At 33.4% G+C, this 22,262-nt stretch overlaps 1 protein-coding gene across 1 annotated transcript in view; it reads right to left on the reverse strand.

Annotated features, from left to right (window-relative positions):
• LOC127704345 (uncharacterized) overlaps window positions 1-22,262 on the reverse strand; it is a 148,769-nt gene that overhangs the window by 11,551 nt on the left and 114,956 nt on the right. The gene's annotated exons all lie outside the window — the stretch shown is intronic.

The following is a 22,262-nucleotide window of genomic DNA, read 5'->3' on the forward strand; positions in this document are numbered from 1 at the left end:
GCTGGTGATACTCTCTGGAACCTGTAGTTTACGATCAGAGGTATCAATCCGAAGTAGTAAGAACATTAAGTTACCAATTTTAGTTGCACATGATGCTCATTTCGATAATCAATGTCTCTTCGGTGATGCCCAAGGTCAAAATATTTCTGAATACAAAACCTAATACATACGTTTAAGTGCTGATAAAACCAAAAAGGACCTAATTGTTAGCAAAAAAATACAGACAAGGAATCATAGCTTTGCATAAGGAACATATATTCTTTTAATGAAATAATTTTAAAATGTTATATCAGCAAATGTAATTCAAACAATATCCGTAGCTTCATGTCACTACCGAAGTACTGGCTACTGCGCTGGTGATACTGTCAGGGACGAACAGTGTACCAGCAGAGGTATGACCCACTGGTAGTAATAACATTAACGGTACCAATTTAACTGCATCTGATAAATACGCCCATATAGCCTATTAACTAAATATTTTCGGATAAATCAGTAAGACTGAGTTAAAAATAAATGTGTCTCTGAGCAAACTCCAATAGTACTACTGCTAAACACATTAATTGTTCGTCTCAATTGAAATTGCGTTGTTGAATTATACGGATAAACTGCATGGAAGTGACTAATGTATGCTTTTACAACATTTATCTGAACATTGAATTGAAAATATGCAGTTTTGTAAGCAAAGTTTACTCTACCTTTCCCCGTTTTTCAGTGATTCCCGTACAAATATTGTTGCATTGTCATTTTCATAGATTGGTTGAGGATTTTTTGATGATGAATCAGATTTATATCGTGTTGTGCCTAAATCCTTCTGGTATCTTATTAAAGAAACAGTGTATGCACTTTATATAAATTGTATTGATTGATTTAAATTATTCATTGCAACCAATACCTGACATGAATTCCATAAGTTTGAAAATACTTGTTTTCAGAAATAAAAACTAAAAAAGGTGTTGTGAAATCTTTAGTTTCTAACTAGATGTTAAATTTACACAAGAGACCATGTTCTTGTTTCTTGGTGTTTGTTTTCCTAAACATTACTTACTCCATAGGTAAAAACGTGGTTTTTTGAAGAAAAAAGATTTGTTTAGCTTTTTCGTTGATTAATTACGAAATTATTAAGAAATCATGGTTCCAACTCCATCAGCAATGTTGACCTTAAATAAATTCGAATAAACTTTTTAGATACCTTTTAACCAATAGCTCCATCCTTTTGTATGTATTAATACATTATTTGCTTTTAAGTGTTTGTGTCTGAGCGCACGAAATGTATAAAGTGTTATTTTCGTTAAGTATAAATTCACAACATGTCAACTTTCAAAAAAGAGTTATGAGTAATGAATACTTCAGCATTCAGAAATGTTTGTACTTTCAGTTTTAAGTCAAATACATTTGTATAGCATGTGTATGAGGTATGGTTAACAGATCTAAGAAAAAAACAAAACAAACAAAACAAAACAAATTGAAATTTACACTAACCTGAAATTGTTATCTTCTTCATTGAAATGTCAACATCGGTTATACCAAAACGTTCCCTGGAGATAAAATTTGGTCTTGAAATTTTTGAAATAGTTGATATTTGGAAAACTGCAATGACTTTGATTTTAAAATGATCCACTTGAAATCTTCCATAAAAGTTCTTTTGCAAACTAAATTCAGCTGAACCGTTATTTGAACTAGTTTTCTCGTCATTTCCAGCAACTGCTGTTATTTGAAAGTGGTCAATTATAGGTTTTCTGATTGCTGGAATAGAATATCAACGAGAGCAGTTATTATTCAGATGAAAGTATGAGTTGATATGAAGAAAAAATTTAATCTATAGTAGTTTCAGATAAGAAAAATTTATTTGATTAATCAAACAACAACTAGGTTTTTATATTAACAACATTGGCAGAAACAGTCTACATCTTTCAGAAAATTTTCAAAAGAAGGTTTATCATCCAGAAATGTTTACACAATTTCCATAAAAAAGATTGAGTGACTGTCAGTATAATGCTTTAAAGAAAAATAGAATTTGAGTAATTACAAAAAATATTAGACAGTATACCAAGCAATAACAACTGACTCCTCCGAAACAAGACTTACAAAGGCAAACAACAAAGAACAAAACAAGATCAAGATAGCCTGATATGGTACAGTCATGAAGTGTGTGTTGGTTTAAACAGTTTCATGCGCTATGTAGACCATATATGTCGTTATACAAATATCTTCACAGTCAACTTTCCAAACGGATGACCACCCACTAGCATATCTAACTGCTGTTAATATTAAAAATTGAATTAAGAAGAATTAGGTCACACAGCAGTAGTATAACAAGCAAATTTCTAATGGTTTTGCTCGCTTCGGTCCTTCTTAAACATTCAAATTTAGTGCAGGAAGTCACTTGTGATAGGCTGCAACTTGTTAAAACAGAATATCAAGATAAGCGTTAAGTATTGAATCATTGAAGAAATGGTTTGAGGTCGAGAGACCATTGTCAACTGAACATCATATGCATATCTATTTGTATAAACAAAAAAATATTAACATATCAGATATATTATGTTAATTATGTGCGGATAATACCTGCGAGAATGTACAATTTCATGAGCTGCTAGGGGAGTGAAATTTCTTCTCAGGACTTGTATAAGACCAAATTTCAATAAATATGGTTAAAATTCAACTTTTGAAACTATTTTTTTACAGTTCTATCGCTATCAAGACAAACCACATAGACGAACAAGCGTCCTCGTAAAGGGTAAAAGGACAAGTATGTTGTGGAAAGTACCACGGAAGAAATGACAAAAAGGACATGCTCTTGTACATATATACGGTGGTAGTAAAATATAAAACGAAATGTATTTAGTTTAAGAAAATACATGAAAGACATTTTTTATCAACCAATAATATCCAGGATACCGATACAAAGTGTAACGAAACACATCATTGCATTACATGGTAAAACAGCAAATACCAATTTATAATTCTCAAAAAGTGTCAATCAAAATGTTACATCATACGTAACAACCACTAACAATTGCATTTTTGAAACAACAAAAAGTTATGTGTGAGAACTTTTAATATTAATTGATAGGTCAGATCATCGTGTAAAGATAGCAAACACTTTTTAATAAATGTGAAATTTATATATTAAATACTTACGCTGACAATGGGCGGTAAATTTGTTTTTAACTGTTTTAAATCCTGTCATGCAGTTACAATTGGCCGCAGCATCATATCTGCAGCTTCCAGGCCAACACCAACGATTTCTAGAGGAGCATTTATCTACAAATTAACATAAATTAATTTATTAGATTAAACATTATATAATGTTATGTACCAAATGTTTAACTAACATTTTTGTGTCATGTCATTCTGTAGTCACATATTTCTTGTATATTTGCGACTGTAAGATGAGTTTAATATGTGTATGCTCATTTAACTCGATTTTTTCCCTTTTGTAATCAAATACCAGACGAAAAGACCCGTCTATAAGAGTAACCTTATTTGTTTTAAAGTTTCCGAATAATAGAAAATAATTAAGTTAAATCAACAAACAAAAGGGGAAAAATCATTGTCTATTCAATGAAAATGTACGTTATAGATTATAGACAAGTGAGCGCTTTAAAGGTAAAAATTATCATACAATCTATTGAAAAATTCCAATTGTCTGCTAAAATGAGAGCACAATTTGAATTAATGTCTTGAAATCTTACCTATGCAGTTACGTCCTATTAACTTGTAATACAGACTGTCTGTACATTTGACACACCATTTGTTACTGCTAGTTGTACAGTCGATTTCAGCACAATGGGGTGGATAAGGTTGTAAAAAACTGCAATCTATTAAGGTTTAATTTATATTTTACTTATTGTAAGTACATTCATATCATGATGCCATTATATGTAATTAGATATCCTACATTTATCATGCTTTATCGTAAGTAAGGTCAAATTGCTGAAACTCCCCATCCTTTATTGAAATCAATATTTTGCATTCTATCATGGTGTAAATTAGATACGCAATCGGGCTTACAGCCTCGGTAGTGTATCTCATATTTACATGTAAATTGGTGTCTGCTCTAAAATATTACCTGTCAATACAGTATGGCATCTATTAAAAGCATACAACAAAATGTCAGACTGCCTATAAACGACGGTCTAACATGTCCCAAACATGCTCTATCGAATTCAAATCCGGACTCATGGCTGATCATGGAAGAGAAGTGATTGATTTACCTTGAAGGTAGGCGGTTACGGCCCTTGAACGATGCAGCCAAGCGTTGTCATCCATAAACACAGGTCTTGCAGCTAGTGGATGGTTGTCAAAATGGGGGACAACAACTGGCTTAAGAACCTTTCTGATGTTCTGATGTATTGATCACCTGTTAGGTTTCCTCGTATGGTCATCAAGTCCAACTTGCAAGCATGAAAGATTCACCCCAATAGCATCACATAGCCTCCTCCGTAAGGGACAGATGGTTGGAAGCTTCTTAGGGTATGTGCCGTATGTTGCTGTATCCAAACTTTCTTTCGTCAATCAATTACATGCATCAAAAATCGGCTCTCGTCCGACCAATGAATTCTGCGCCAGTTCCTCAAATTCTAACGACGTTGCGCTAAAGACAATGCCAAACGCATTTGTTGATGTCGATCAGATAACAAGGGACGTCAAATTACTTTCCTCAGTCCTGCTGATTTCAACAGGTTACTCAATGTTCTGGTTGATAGACGTATATCAGGTAACCATTGTCTTTTTAGAACAAGACGACTAGTTGTAAATGGCATTGTCTGACCAGGCGAAGCAGTGCAAAGTCTTCATGATGCGGTATTACGGGTGATCTACCGGATATTGGCAAGTCTTTTACGGAGTTGGTTTGGATGTGTTTTTTGCTCACAAGACGGCTGACTACAGTAGAGTGATAGCCCTATGACGTCCCATAGCAGCTTTAAAGGACATCCCTGTTGATCGCATGCCGATAATGCACCATCTTTGAGCCTTCGATATGTTTATAGAGAATAAATTAGACTTAAATAACTAAATTTTAAGCATGAACATACTGAATTTTGCATATTGCATAAGAGGCATGGCTCACGTGCACGATACATCCATATCTCAATTGCTTGTCACACCTGTATCATCATGTATGATCAATGGTCTTATCAAAATCAATATTTGCATTTGAATTGAAATTCATGGTAACTATAATTAGAAATCCCCAAATTTACATTGTTCATGCAATAGCTGTTGATTAATAATATATTCGTCTTCAGTCAATATGCTTCTCTTAGGTCGATATATATATAGATTCTACCACTGCATCGAGTGTGATACAATATTTATCCACTCGAGACAGTTAAATTTTCAAATTTAAAACGCGAGGCTCGCCGAGCGTTTTAAATATTTAAAATTTAACTGTCGAGAGTGGATAAATATCGTATTACACGAGATTTGGTGGTGGAATCTGTTTCTCTAATGATTTTCAAGCAATATGCAGGCAAACTTATTCCGTCTTTTCGAATGATCTGTAAAAAGATGTGTTCTTTCTATGTGACGTCATCAGGCATGGTCGCCTTTTTTCATGCCGTCACAATAGGAAATTCAGAGGAAAGCAAGTAAATTCGACATCATAATCGGATTTTAACCAATGAAGAAATGAGATCAAACGAACCACACGTTGATTAAACTTTTTTTATACAATGGGTGCAGAAAGGGATAAATTGACGAAGAATTAGAGAAAACCTCGTTTCGACCTCATACAAAGGCTATAATTGTATAATATCAAGGGGTGCCTTTTTTCTTTGTGTATATAATAAATGGAATGATACACCATTATAATCATGACTTTTTACATAGGAAAGCAGAAGGTTTAAAAACATTATCTACGTTTTCTAATGTTATAAGAATTGCCTTCCTTACACAAGGTAAAATACGTTAAATGGGTTGACCCGGTCAGTCGCATGGTCGGTAGGGCGATCTTTAACATTTTAATGCAAATATCACATGCAAAATATGGACGATAACATCTTGATGTGATATGTTGCTACATTGTATTACACTTGACCAACAGGCGAACGGGCGGTCCTATATGCTTATAGGCAAGAGAGGACGGGTCATAATTTTAACTAACTTCCTAGCAGGTAACAGTCCACAGGGTGACTTTGCTAAATACCCGATGATGGGCGGGAAATAAGGAAACAGTTTAAAAGTTTTTTTTCAATTTTCGATAGGGGTGGGTGATAGAACAACTAAATGACATCTATTTTTCTAAAGGTACACGTAAATAAGATAAAATATAACACCATATACTACCATATTACTATATTAAGCTTTTACGGAAAAAGGATATAATAAGGCTTGTTGAGTTTTAACTTTCGATACCTTTGTGAATTGATAACCGCCATTCTCCTCCACATTTTTCTCGACTTTGCCCACCACAAGCCATGTTACATTCACTTTCACTTTGCTGGGTATAACTTGAAATACTTGTAGGGTCAACACTGCCACAGAAGCACTGAGTTTTAAACTTTAAATATATTATTGAATTGTGAACATTAATAAGGTGCCAAATAAAATATTTTTCTAACGAAACACAATATGAAACGGTATACTATTATTAGAAGATTTGTATCACTAGTATTTACGTCTTTTAACGTAACTCCGGCTGCCAAAGCATGTTATCAGGGTCATGTCTATTTTTTTTTTTTTTTTAGTTATTATGTGAAAAGATTTTTTTTATCACTTTTCCCAGGCGTAAGTTTAGTTTTGCTGCAGCATGATTGTCATGTAAGCAAAGCTATGTTTTTTTATGTTTTGGTTTTTTTGTTTTATTTTTTTTTGGGGGGGGGGGGTCATATTCTCTGAACTGTATTATAATTATTATAATTTCATAATTGCAAATGCTATCATTACAAAAGACCAAGGCATCTAGCAATAAGCGTTGAAAACCAAGATGCAAAAGTATGGAAGTATTTCCCATCTATCTTTGAAGTGAAACTGTAGGTAGCAGTATTTTTTACATTATCCAACGTTTGTATGTACATTTCAGCAAACCGAAAATTGTGTATGAAAGATTTCTAATTCAATTTGATGGTAAATGCATTCTTTTAGAAATTACTACAGTAAAAATTTCCTGAATTTGTTTGAGCACATGTATACTTTATATAATAATTACATTAAAACCTTTAAAAACAGTGCAAGTTTTACCCTATCCTTATGTTTTACACGATCTATGTTCGGAATTTCCTTGAAAGTTGTTGCTTACGAGGAAGCTTCTGATCTATAGATGATCCTAAAGCTAGCGAGTATCATTATTGACTATGAGCAACACTACGGGTGCCACAAGTGGAGCAGGATCTGTTTACCCTTCCGGAGCACATGAGATCACCCCTAGTTATTGGTGGGGTTCGTGTTGCTCAGCCTTGGTTTTCTTTGTTGGGTTTTGTGTATTGTTGTTTGTCTGTTGGTCTTTTTTTCTTTTTTAGCCATGGCGTTGCCAGTTTATTTTCGATTTATGAGTTTGAATGTCCCTTTGGTATCTTTCCCCTCTCTTAAACTTTATCACAGGTAGTATCGGCTGTCTCGAATTATTTTCTTAAGCTAAGAGAAAGCATTTTGTCTACAATGACGTCTTAAGTACATCAAAATACATATATGACAATGTATACAATAGGTTTCCCATTGAAACCAAATATTTGCGGTATGATTATGACAAATGTTTAGGGAAATTATAGTCTTCGAGATTTCAACGGTATTAAACTTGAATTTCGATATTTACCTTGTTTCTTAAATTTAACGAAACATACGAGTAATATCGCCGGGTATTGATACAAGTCCATTTACCCCTTCGACGATATTCTTTAGATTTAATTGTAGACAGATTATACCACAGCGGATAAATACCAATTCGATCAGATTACGCTGGGAACAGTATATCTAACAATATATATGTTTCTGGATTACGTGAACAATTTCTGTCCCTTTTTTACCTCTAATCCGCTGTAAATAAAATTCCGCCTTTTACAGTACCGCATACATTTGTCAGTTGTCTGGTCTGACTGATCCCATGGAGGATTTGGATAATCATACATACGAGAAGTATCATCAGTGAAACATCCAACATAAACTGTAAAATATGATGCAAATTGATGTTAATATTTCTTCTTAATTCAATATTGTTAAGTTAGTCTACAACATAGCGGAGTTTTATTCATAGCTTAACTTATTGTTATCATACTGAATATTACCTCGAATGCATTAGATTCTGAAACGGCGAATTGACAACAATCGATGTGGACCTTGGACCTTATTCTTTATATTAAATTGTAAACCGATTATAAACATTCAAATTATATTATATGTTGCTCGTTGTAATACAAATTAAATCATCAATCATTATTTGAAAGATAACCAGTAAGTTTTGGCGTTTGTCACATCAACGTAGAATAGACTTAATGCTTTTTGTTTGCTTAACGTCTTGTGGCAAACATTTCAAGTTGTGCATATTTAGGACAAAAATAAATTAACATCAAAACCAAAAGATAGGATCTGCAAAGTTTGTCGACCGAAATGTAAGGCGGAAAATTGTCAATGTAGGGGCGCAAAATTTGCCATGCAGAAGACTCCTTCTGACACTTCAAGAGTTGTAGAGAACGTGGTATTCTACAGAAACAATACAACTGATTCAAGGCCTTTTGCCGACAAAATGTGGCTGCGTATTTATACATCCAACACAGCCAAACGGTCACTACTCTTTGAAAATGGGTTTTGCAGTCGGTGTAAGATTTTCTGTTCTAAGATGTCATTATTGTTATATCCTAGTGATTCCTTTTGGGTGCTTAGTATATTGTTTTTCAATAAAAACAAAATTGAAAGGAAGAAAAAAACAAAAAAAATGTTGTCTTGTGTAAAATGTTTACCCTTACACAAATAGATAAAATGATTTCAAATTCGTTTTATTTTACATTTTATATCTAAATTGTATGTAAACACAATACCGTATTGTCTCTGTGGACAATAGTCAAAATAACTATCAAACACAATTATTATGCTCATAATGAAATAATTTGAAATTTTTAATGCAGTAGAAATTATACATTACCTCTCGTCGCCTTACATATGTATATGCTCATTTCTGAAAGTAGAACAAATTAAGAATAGGAAGAAAGTAAGCTAAACGAGTACTACTTAATTAGCTGTACATACATTGTACTTAAAAAAACAAAAAGAAGGGGGAAAATTTTATTGAGTTAAATAATTTACATGTGACTTTTTTTATTTTGTTCTTATGTTGTGATGTAACACCACTGTCCAATGTTAGGGGAGGGTTGAGCGCTCATAAATATGTTTGACCTAGCCATATGCTTCATTCGCCTGTCCCAGGTCAAAAGTATTAGTTAGAGGTTGTCGTTGGTAATTGTCTGTTACATTTCGTAAATTGTTTTGTTATGAACTAAGGTCGATATTTTTCTCGATTGAATTGTATAACATTTTGTAATGTCGGGGCCTTTTATAGCTGACTATACGGTATGAGTTTTGATAATTGTTGAAGGCCGAACGGTGGTCTATTATTGTTCATATTCATGTCATTTTAACGCCAGTGGATAGTTGTCTCGATAGGCTCAAAAATCAGAGGTATTGAAAATGGTATAATACAACTTACGGTATACCACATTTTCTTATTATTTTAGTTACATATTGTTAATTTTTCTTGAGCGGCAATATCTTACACCTGTTAAGTTAGTGATTGGAAGCGGCATTGTGCAGGTTTTTTATTGCGCGTTTTATTTTAGTTTTACAAAACATGGATTAAACGAAAACTGATTTAATCCCTACCACATTGTGGGCCTGTAGCAAGTCAGGCTATGTGGACCATTTCGGGGAGTCAGGGTGTTGGTCGATGTCGTATGGTGTTCATATTGATAATCTGGGCGATTGATGTTATCCTTTTGTGTATTACGGACATGTTTGATATCGGTTATCATTTGTTGCATGTCTGAGATAAAATAAAAAAGTATATAACTTACGGTATCCAAGTATCAAAAGCCATATCTTTAAACATTTATCTGCTGTCTGAAAATAAATTTAACGACAGATTAAATACTAAGGGAAACAAAAACTATTATTTTACAAAGAAAAATGAAAGAAGAATGTCTGTGAGGACACGAATGCCCCCGCTCAAGCTTTGCTATTTTAAAAAGTTAAAAAGGGGCATAACTCTAGAACGGTAACTGACTCACTGCCCAAATTCCAACTATGTCTGCTAGGTTTGGATTTAGCATTGTGTATGATTTCATAAAATTTGGATGAAAAAAAATGCAATTTTCCAAGTTATAAAGGAGCATAACTCTTGAACGGTAAATGACTCACTGCCCAAATTCGAACTCTATCCGGAAGTTTTGATTCTGAGTTAAAATGGGACGAACGGACGGACGGAAGGACGGAAAGACGGACGAAAGGAAGGACGGTCAAGGGTAACGCTAAATGCCCCAGTTGCATTCGGCGGGGGCATAAAAATTTATAATTCCGCATGTTAGGTTTTTTTTTCCATTTCTTTCTAAGACACACACATAAAATTATAAAAGTAGCGTTTATCGATGACAATCAAAGTCAATGTGATATAAATATAAGAAGATGGGGTATAATTGCCAATGAGTCAACTCTCCACATGACCAAATGGCGTAGAAGTTAGCAACTTAAGGTCACCGTACAACTTTAAACAATGAGCAAATCCCATACCGCATAGTAAGCTATAAAAGGTCCCGAAAAGACAAAATTTTAAACAATTCAAACGAGAAAAACTAACGGCCTGATTTGTGTACAAAATAATACACGAAAAGCAAATATGATGTACAGCAACAAACGACAACCACTGAATTACATGCTCCTGACTTTGGACAGGCACATGCACAATGTGGCTAGTTTTTATTGTCAGGTGTGTACTTTTTAGTCGTTGTTTGAACATGCATAGTGGAATAACAGCGCAATAAAAAGGTTGTATCTTTAATTTGTTGATTTTAAGTATTGAATGTATTTTTTGTTATTTGTAAAACTATCCGATTCCGATTATATAGTTGCTGTTTTATTTCAGGAAAAACAGAAGAAAGAAACGTACTGCAGATGATTAACGAAAGGTGAAGGGTGAGAGGGTACATCAAAATTGACAAATCTTCCTTTCTAGTAATGCATATATATCTTTTAAGATAATACTAATCTGCCATTGCTGCAGACAGGAAGAAAATAACATTTTATTTTGTGCAAAACTTCTTTCCTTATCAGCAACGATTCGAAATAGGTCAATATGTAAATCGTTTGCTTTGTACAGAGGTACGAGATAAATTGTTTATTTAAATGTTAACTTACATTATTTTTAACTGAAATTTCGTGGCAACATCGGAATTCTAAATGAACAGTACAATACATCGTTTGTTAAATTATAAATGAAAAGGTTCGTACAGGTTTTTGACACGATTTTACTATTTTGCTGGTAAGTGTTGAACCTTTTTTTTTTTTTTTATCTCAAACCAAATGTTTTTTCATATTAAAAAAGTAAAGAAACACCGCCGATGTGAAGAAAAGAAAATGTGTGGTAAACGTTAACGAGACAGCAGCCCTCCAATACAGTTTCTTAAAAAAAAAGCTTCTTTTGGTTCACTTTATATCACCTGATCAATAGCAACTAGCAATAGTTTTAACATGAGGGTCTGGATGGGGGTTCTTCATTTCTTTATTCTATAATTCTTTACATCACTGTTTGCTATTCTAAATCTAGTTTGCCCGTTATTCTCTATTCTTTATATTTAACCACTCCATTATTCTCTATTCTATTTTGTTTTTGCCTATTTTCTCTATTCTTTATTTTTTTGTTACCATTTATTCTGCACGTTTTGACCATTATTCTCTATTCTGTAAACCCTATCCAGACCCTCTAACATGCAACAGAAAATAAAGATGTAGGTATGGCTTTGCGTCTTTTGCTTTTGATATAAAAATAAGAAGATGTGATATGATTGCCAATGAGACAACTCTCCACAAGAGACCAAATGACATAGAAGTTAACAACTATGTATAAATTCCCACAAAGAGGTAATCTAAGATCTGTTTTTGTTTTTTTTTTGTTTTTTGTTTTTTTTATTTAGACATTATTATCATTTTTATTGGATTTAATATGTTTATCTTTCTTTCGTTTGGTTTTCTAGCATACCCAATAAAACCATTAACATATTAATATCTGTATCTGTAATTAAAATGAATTATTGTTTTGTCATATATCAAGCTGTTGTCTCTTTCTCTGAATTGTTTTTCATTTTGTCATGTTGAGGCTTTTTATAACTGACTATACGTTATGGGGTTTGCTCATTTTTGAAGGTGACCTTTAGTTGCTTAAATACACCTCAAATGGACTCTGTTGGATAGTTCTCTCACTGGCAATCATACCGCATCTCCTTATTTTGTATTCTGTAGAAATGTAAAAATCATAATGAAATTATTGCTTTTGGAGGATTATTTCATCGTTTTTCTTGGCCGATTTTTAAACAAAGTATAAGTTTAATTACACCATATGGGTATACAAATAAGGAGATGCGGTAAAATGCTTTAAAAAGTGGTTTGGGGAAATCTATAATATAAACGTATAAAAAGCTCCACATTAACATTTTGATTGATATCTTTCCACAATGTTGATTGGAATATTTAGAAGAAAAAAAACATAAAAGTGTAACAGTTCTGAAAACATTAAAAAATGATATTAATAAAATACTAATGATAGTACTTAATAAAGAGACAGAACCTAAGATACCAAGGCCGGGACAATTAAAGATCATTAGTCGAAGAAAAAAGGTAATAATATAGCAAAAAAACGACGAAAAGACTAACAAGTCTACAACATTTACAGGTTGAGCAACAAGAACCCCGCCAAAAACAGGGCTTGATTATTGATTTATATGATAGGTTTTTAACACCACTTTCAGCACTTTTGTGCTATTCCTTGGTGGTCAGTTTTTATTGTTGGAGGAACCGGAGTGCCTGGAGAGAACCACCGACCTTCGGTAGGAAAATTAAGATTGGAGTCGAGCACACCTGCCACGTACAGTATTCAAACTCACAACCTCAGTGTTGACAGGCTACTGATACAGTTGTCCAACTACTTAGACCAGTCGGCCACAAAGGCGTTGATAGAAGAAAAAATACCGTTGAACAAAGTAGTTTTTTTTTTAAATACAACTTTCTCGGTTAAGCAGTCTTTTGTTTAATTATGATTTAATTTCTATCTTGCATTACAACTTTCTAGTATGCTTTTATAAATATTTCAACTTATATGAAGCTATAGTACTATTTGACAGGAAGATTTCTAGGAAGATTCAAACCTCGGTCATTAGAAATTATTTGTACGGAAACATTCTCAATAACATTGATCGTAACAAATATAGACCATTTTGATCTTCACAGCATTAATTTATCAAGTAGTTTAAATACATTTTAACTTGAAGATATGTGTGTCGTCAACAAAAATAAAAGAACATACACCTTTTGAAAAAGATAATTGATTAAATTTGTTTATAAAGCTTACCATGTTGACGAATGTCAATTAACGCAAGAAGAATCATGCAATATAAAGTTATCTAAGAAGTCGTATTTGTGATAACATATGATCATTGTTCACTCAGTTTTGTTCCTGCTTATACTTCCTGATTTAATTTTGGCATTACACTTGGTCCCAAAAATAACTGTCACATGAGGTAGGCGTGATTCAGAAAGAAATGAGCAATGCATGAGGAAGTGTAAACCAGTTTGTTATACAGTGTATGCTTTACAATCTGAAGGATTAATCAATGATAAAGTTGGGAAATGGTTGGTGTCTCGGGGAACAAATCAGAGGCGGATTTAGGGGGACAGGGTTCCCGGGCCCCTTTTTTTTGGGGGAAAAAATAGGTTGATTATATAGGGAATCACTGAAGCATGACTGGAGCCGGCCTCTCATAGGCAGTCAGTGGGCTGCCCCATTATGAAAATTTCTAGATTCGCCTCTGAAAATACACTTGATATTGTCCTCATAGCCAGTAAATAAGTGTATTTCACATCCTAAATTTTACGGTAATATTGTACTTAAAGCGCGGAAATCACTATGTGATCCGTGTAAACTCATCGAACCTTTAAACAGGCTTATTATTAAAGGTTATCTTACCAATGTTGTAATTAGATCTTTGAATATAGTTAACATTGGCACTAATATCGATTTTGTCATCAGCAAATTAAAACATTACTAAATTTGTATTTGTTTTCAAGTGGGATGTATAAAGACACACCCACGTTCGTTTAGATCTATAAAGAGGTTCAACTCCTAACTATCCTACTGTCTGTCGATACATTTATTTTTGGCATTGCACTAGTCATGTCTTCTTTGACTGTCCATGACGTTAAAATACTAAATCCCTGGGATGTGTTTTAGTTGATTTTAGTCTCTGATGCATGATTTTTTATTATTAATTGTTTTGGCTTTTAACTAGCTGTCAGTAACTGCGAGTACTCTCAAATCGTACCATCTTGTTTATTTGACCTGTTGATACTAATTGTATTGCTTTTTTGTTATTTAATGTTATTCAGGGTTATATCTGGTCTATATACCAGCTTTGATAAGTGTTTGGTATAACTATAAATTTTCACTTCGTACTATGAACATCAAAATTATTTATTTTGTAAAAATATTTCCTTTCTCTATTGGTATTGTACACGTATACCTAACAACACAATTATTTTCATTTACCTGTGTTTAAAGTTATTGCAAATGGATGGTATTTTTGTTCGAGCATATTTTTTTTCTTTAATTGTTTAACATTTCTTACCGATATAACATGTTTCTTTTATTATTCTTCCCTTAGTTTATTTATTTTGTATTTACATTGTGTCATAGGTCAAATTTATTTGTTCAGTGTATGTTCAATGGTGTTAATATGTCCTTTGATTGAGTTAAGCTATTTCAGTTGATATTTTATAGTGTGTCTTTCTATGTTGTGATGTTACACTATTGTTTCAGAAAAAGGGTGAAGGTTTGGTACCATTAAAACGTTTAAACCCGCTGCATTTGTTTGCACCTGTCCTAAGTCAGGAATCTGATGTTCAGTAGTTGTCGTTTGTTGATGTGGTTCATAAGTGTTTCTCGTTTCTCGTTTTTTATATAGATTAGACCGTTGGTTTTCCCGTTTGAATGGTTTTACACTAGTAATTTTTTGGGGCCCTTTATAGCTTACTGTTCGGTGTGAGCCAAGGCTCCGAGTTGAAGACCGTACTGTGACCTATAATGGTTTACTTTTATAAATTTTGACTTGGATGGAGAGTTGTCTCATCGGCACTCATACCACATCTTCTTATATCTACTTTAATATATTGCAATATAGAAAGAAATATAATTAAAGTAAGATATCATTTGTGTACGTAGAATTGCAATGAGCTTTTACCATTTAATTAATTTTTAAAGTATCTATTAATGACCAAAACTTTTAGATATCATTTTCATCAAGTCATAGAATGGTCAAGACAAAGGAATGCAGAACCGGCGACGAGGTAAACTATTTGCTTTAATCTTTATATTTCAGAAGGTTGAAGACATGGACACTTCAAATTCTGTTTACAGCTGCCTTTTATTCTGAGGTTTCCCTGTGGTAAATGGGATATGGTCGTCAAATTTAACCTCAATTTTGTGGTTCAAACACTATTTGTTTCACGTGATTTTCTCAATAACTGGTTCTCCTGACCTTGACCTCATTTCGTAGATCAATGATCAAAGTTAAATTTTCATGGTCAAGTCCGTTTCTTAGACACTTCAAGCAATAGATCAACACCTATTTTGGTGCATGGATTGATTGTAAAGGTGTACAGATTTGGTTTTGTTTCGTTTCGTTCCGATTCTCATTTTATAGTTTCTAATTCTGTTTCGTTTCGTTTCGATGTATTTTGTTTCGTTCTGATGGGTTTGGTTTTGTCTCATTGCATTTCGTTTCGTTTCACAGTGTTCCATTTCGTTACACTGTGTTTCTTTCTTTTTCGTTTCTCATTTTGTTGATAACATTTGATTTTGTCAGTTTTTAGGCCACACCAATTTAATTTCTTTTTCTACGGATATTTCCACTCCAGAAATTGGGGCGAGCGAGCGATTTGTAATTTTAATAAAAGAAAATTTAATTTGCAAATTTTTTAGGCGAAGCTTGAAAAGTAAAGGCGAGCAATTATATATATTTTTTGTTAACATAAAATCATAGGTTCAATCTGACCATATTGATCAAAACAAGATGGTATGAAACTTTATTTTCCACTTGTACTTTGACATTTCTTTAATTTATCAACTGCTGAAGTGTTTTCTTTTTTTTGTTCACCAAGGCATGTAATGCCCACTTTTAATTGCAGCACATTTATGACTTCTTGTATTACTGTTACTTTCTGAGGACATCAGATCCTGAATTGAATACTTATTTCAACTGCCTTAAATGATCTTCAATGAATTGTCATAGATGTCTTTCCTCTTTCACCTGACATGACTTAAAACTAGCAACACGGCGGGCGTCTTGTAAGAAGCAGGAACTGCTCATCCTTCCGGAACACCTGAGTTAACCCCTAGTTTTAAGGGTTTCATGCTGTTTGTTGATCATGATGTGTGTACTTTTTAGTTTTTTGTGTTATTTGTTGGTTGTCTGTTCTTCGTCATTTTGGTGTTCTCATTTTTGTTCTTTGTCTTTATGGTACGTTGTATATAAATGGGATGTGGTAGGGGCCAGCTGAAGGACGCCTCCGGGTGCGGGAATTTCTCGCTGCATTGAAGACCTGTTGGTGACCTTCTGCTGTTGTCTGTTCTATGGTCGGGTTGTTGTCTCTTTGACACATTCCCCATTTCCATTCTCAGTTTTATGAGTGCCAATGAGACAACTCTCTATCCAAGTCACAATGTATTTAAAGTTGACAATTGCAGGTCAAAGTACGACCTTCAACACGGAGCCTTTGCTTACACCGAACAGCAAGCTATAAAGGGCCCCAAAATGGCTAGTGTAGAATAATTAAAACAGGAAAACCAACGGTCTAATAAATATACAAAACGGACAGGTGCATAAAAATGCAGCGGGTATGGATAGTTTTGCTTAAAGGTGTTTGTATTGTAGCACATACAACTTTATTCTAACAACTAAAATCGGCATGATTTTGTAAAGAATCGTCCTTGACTTTGATAAGAAATCTGTGTTAATGCTCGAAACAGTTTAAGGGTCTCGATTTGACGTTGACTAAAACGCTCTGGCGATCGCTTTTTTTTAATGTTTACGAAAAAACCCGGCGCGGGAAAAAGACACGATTACTTTTCCGGATGCGGAAAGCGGGAATATTTAAAATATTTTTTTCCCGTTTTGTGCGGGCGGATACGTCGAACAAGGAATTAAATTGGCGTGGACTTATGGACTTTCCTTTTTTGAATTAATTTTGGAGTTCGGTATTTGTGTTATCCTTTTTTACAAGGATACCTTTTCCTATATTGTTAATTAAAACATTATAGCCACAAAATTAAAACGGTGAATCATCAGTTTAAGCATGAAGGACAGTAGTCAGACGTGAAGAAATAAAGAACATTTTCAAAACGGATTAACGCAATACCAATTGTAAATACGGTAGCCTTTAAGCTAGTGCATAATTGTCTATTTTTCTTTATCAAATAACTGACCAGAACAATCTGTATCCCTGTGTATTCAAAGTAAATTGAACGAGCATTGTACATTGTTTGGGCACTAACCACAAGTTATAAAAATTACACATGCTGTGTTTATAACCTCTCAGTTTCTCCAAGAAGGTATACCGTAGAACACATTGTTTATCGTCTGAAGGTCGCAACTGGTATATACACCTTAATAACCTGTACCAAGATAGGATAAGCTGTATGTAATTAAGTGGCTGGTAGTGCAATAACAGGTATAAGATGTCTAACTGAAAACGAATATTTTCAACAGAGAAAACTGAAAAATATAAAAGAAATCTATAATTTATTACCAAAAAATGAAATAATATACTATTGCACTAGGGAAATCATCTCAGCAAGTTTTGAAAATATTTTAGCTTAGTTCGCAGATATTTTCCCATCCAATTCCTTGAATCTTGATCTGTTGTAAAGCGTTAAGTTTGCGCGAACTATATATGGATCTTGCGAAACAGTGGTTGACAGGAAATTCGACGTGACCTGTCCTATCATCTTTTATCTTACTATTGATCGAAATATGAGTTGTAAGTTGAAAGAACTTGGGGGATCAAAAATTGTCAACTAAAAGACTGACCAGTGATGAATTGCAATTGCTCAGATTATAAAATAAAGATTTGAGCTGAGTAATTTACCAAGTTGTGAGATATTAAGCTAGGAGGAATTTTTAAAAGGATGTACATGGAAGCCTTCAAATCGTATGTGGAGAAAGAGAGAGAGAGCGAAAAAGAAGGACTAAATATACAAAATATGATGCACAATAACATAACGGTGAAGTTCGAATGTATCTAGATAAAAACAGCAACTCGTCACCTAGCTGATGTTTAGAAAAAAAAAACTATAACTTTCGCATCCGTTAATTTTCACGTTTGCTGCAGGCTCTTAATTGAAATAAACATTTCTTTGCAAAAACCGAATGATACGAGTTCAGTTGATTGTAAAAAAAGTTCAGAGGTATCAAGAAAAAACAGCAACTCTTCACACAGTTGAATATTCTGTGAAATAGTTTAATTCGAATCAGATAATTGTCACTCTAGATTAGGCTATACATTGTTTTTCTACTGTGCGATATTGTATAAAGATATGTGCAAGTGTATCGCGAAAAAATAGCAACTCTTCATAACAAGTCAAGTTTATTCATATATAGTTCCATTAAAGTCACAAGGTCACAGATTATAGTTAAGAACGCATGTCGCCATAATTCCGACACTGTAAACTTTAACGCCACATTACTCGTAGACTGGCGGGCACGTGTGAGTACAATGTCTGCTAATGGTGCAAGGATCTTGGCACGCTATACCTGTAAACGAGAAATAGAGTAACTGGTATTATTCTGAACTCCAGGAACGTGTTCGGCGCGAAAACAAAAGCTATTTTTAAAGGCATACAACGTAAGGGTTCCTATAACATTCATTATCTATAAACATGCGGAACGACCTTTATTGATAGTGTGTACAGTGGCTTCATTGCCACATCGAAATAAGATTATTTGGGTAATCCATGAATTACCCCATAAGATGGTTGCACTGACTATAGGATAGAGTTCTAGAAAAGCCATGGAATATTTATTTTCACATAGAGAATATAAAACTTCTGACCAAGGAGAGAAAAACCATTTCCCCTCAAAACAACCACCATCACCAATTGTATATTATTTCAAGCAGAATCATAAAACATGTTAATGTCATTCCCATGATTCCAGTTTACCAAAACCGAGTACCAAATACGCAAATCGGTACGACTGTCATCTGTTAAATATACAATGTAGTTTGTCTTTCAGATCCTTGACAGTAGTTTATAATGTAATTATGTATTAAATTAATGAACGACCCGGAGTTATAACATGTACGGCGAAATTGAAATGCTCTGAATTAAGAATTCACTCCCTCAGACACTTATCGCATGTCACTCAGACTTTCACGCACACATTCAGACACGTAAAAGTACACAAACAAACACTATCTCAGGGAAATCTCATTTTGACACTACGCTTTCACACTCACACACTTTATTTTTCCCTCACCAGCGTACACCCACATACTCTTTCACACACTAACACTTTCTCCCTCCCTCTGACACACCTATGGCTCGCGCACACACCTCTCACACGCACCCTGTCTCTCACTCACACTATCTCTCACGGCACATTTTGTGTCTCTCACACACTGTATCTGTCACACACTGATATATCCTACACACTGAATATCTCACACACTGATACCTCCTACACACTACGTATCTCATCCACTGTGTCTCTCACGCAGTGTACATGCACAAACTCACACACACACACACACACAAACGAAACCATTCAATACTCAACACACAAAAGTCACTAGACAATAGTTCATAGCCAACGAGAGAGTAACACAAGACATTATTTGTTTGGCTAAGACAATACTAGAATTCTATTCCATTACAGAGTTCATCAGAGAGAACCAGTTTATTGACAAAAGTCTTCAAGAGGATGGCACTGTTACCTTTGGTGCCCTTAAGCTTATTTAGGAAGAGTAGACTAATTAAAAGAAAAATTACGGAAGCGTATTAGGGCCATCCTTTTTTTTCAAATTGTCGACTTTAATCTTGGAATTATTCCTACTTTTAATCTTGGAATTATCAACTTTAATCTTTGAATTATCCATTTTAATCTTGGAATTTCCAACTTTAATCTTGGAATTATCAACTTTTATCTTGGAATTATCAACTTTAATCTTGGAAATGACTGATTTGTTACTTCTAGCTCATAGTTCATTGTATTTCTCAATATATACTTAATCTACTTATAATTCGCGGCTAAATTTTTGATAAAATGTAAAAGAAAAATAGGCCTGTATCTAAAGTTTTGTATAGCTTCACGTAGCCATATATTCATGAGGGGTGTAAAATTCCTAGTAATGGGTATACGCGGATATGCCAAAAATATATGTCATAATTTTGCGATATTTTATTTTTATGACACTACTTTTTAATTTGTTAATGACATACTATATTGATATGCATTGTTCTTTCATAATTATATATTGATTTGGGGTATGTTCTACATATCTTAAATAAATATGTTATTGGATATCTTATATTAATGGCCAATTGTGGTATTTGAATCAATCAGGGACTTTATATTTGCATAAATATAAAGTCCCTGAATCTATGCATTTAAAAATTAAAATAATGTCTAAAAGTAAAGGTCATTCTTTGTTTATATTTATATATAAATTTAGGTACCAAATATTAGTGAATGATATATACAAATGGGTACATTTTTCAAGCCAAAACATTTTGAAGTTACTCCCGCCCCCTTTCCGTTCTAATGTCAAAATCTAAATATCCATTTGTAATTGTGTATGCAGAACATATAAAAAAGAAGATGTGGTATGATTACCAATGAGACAATGCATTTATTATATTATTTTGCTGAATAGGCGGATGTGCATCGATATTTACAATAGCAATCACCAACAAAAAGTAAATTAAAGCACAACTGAAGTGCACTGTTTGGCAGAGGCGAGAGTCCAGTGAGCCACAAGTGACGATGTTCTCAGTTCAGAGATTCACTAGGTTAATGAAAGTCGGAAAAATCAGTATCGGACTAATGAGGGTCGGAAGATTGAAGTTGGAATTTCCAAGTTTAATGTTGATAATTCCAAGATTAATGTTGATAATTCAAAGATTAAACTTGAAAATTCCAAGAATTTAAGTTGGACATTCCAAGATTAAGTTGGAAATTCCAAGATTGAAGTTGATTAGTCCAAGATTAATGTTGATAATTTCAAGATTATAGTTGAAAATTCCAAAATGAATGTTTGATAATTGCAAGATTAAAGTTGGAAATTCCAAGATTAAAGTTGATAATTCCAAGATTAAAGTTGATAATTACAAGATTAAAGTTGGAAATTCCAAGTTTAAAGTTGATAATTCCAAGATTAAAGTGGACAATTTAAAAAAATAAATAAAAGAAGGATGGCCCAAATACGCTTCCGTAGAAAATGGATACATGTTTAATTGCAAAAAACATTATACATGTTGTGGTATTCTGACATTTTAGATTTTGAAATTCTACTTGTAATTAAGATCTCAATTTATTTAATTTTCATTTGCATTTAACTTGTTTGATATTCTATCACTTTTTGTATTCAATTAATAATAAAATGTTTAATGTTTTGTATTCTTAAAAAATATTAAACGCGATAAAATAAAGTGCGCTAACTATGTTATTATTTTATATTTCAGTGAACATGTATTTAAACCAAATTACAAATATATGACTTCTAGCACATAGTTACTGTATCATACAGGTTTTGTAAAGGATTAAAGGAAACAAGAAAAAATAGTAATATTTTTTTAAATCCTTCTGGGTGGACAATAAAAGCATAAACTTACATAGAAAAGCGGAGCCAGAAAGAAGTATTACGATAAAACGGGGTAATTTCTATCTTACTTATATGATTTAAAGAAACAAAAGAAATCATTAAAAATATTGAACACCAACGCCAACAGCACAAAATACGAAATACTGGCAACTAACTCGATAAAAAAGCAATCATAAATACGAGAAAAACAGTAT

Source organism: Mytilus californianus, unplaced genomic scaffold (assembly GCF_021869535.1).
Source record: "Mytilus californianus isolate M0D057914Y unplaced genomic scaffold, xbMytCali1.0.p SCAF_6, whole genome shotgun sequence".
Lineage (NCBI taxonomy): Eukaryota > Metazoa > Mollusca > Bivalvia > Mytilida > Mytilidae > Mytilus > Mytilus californianus.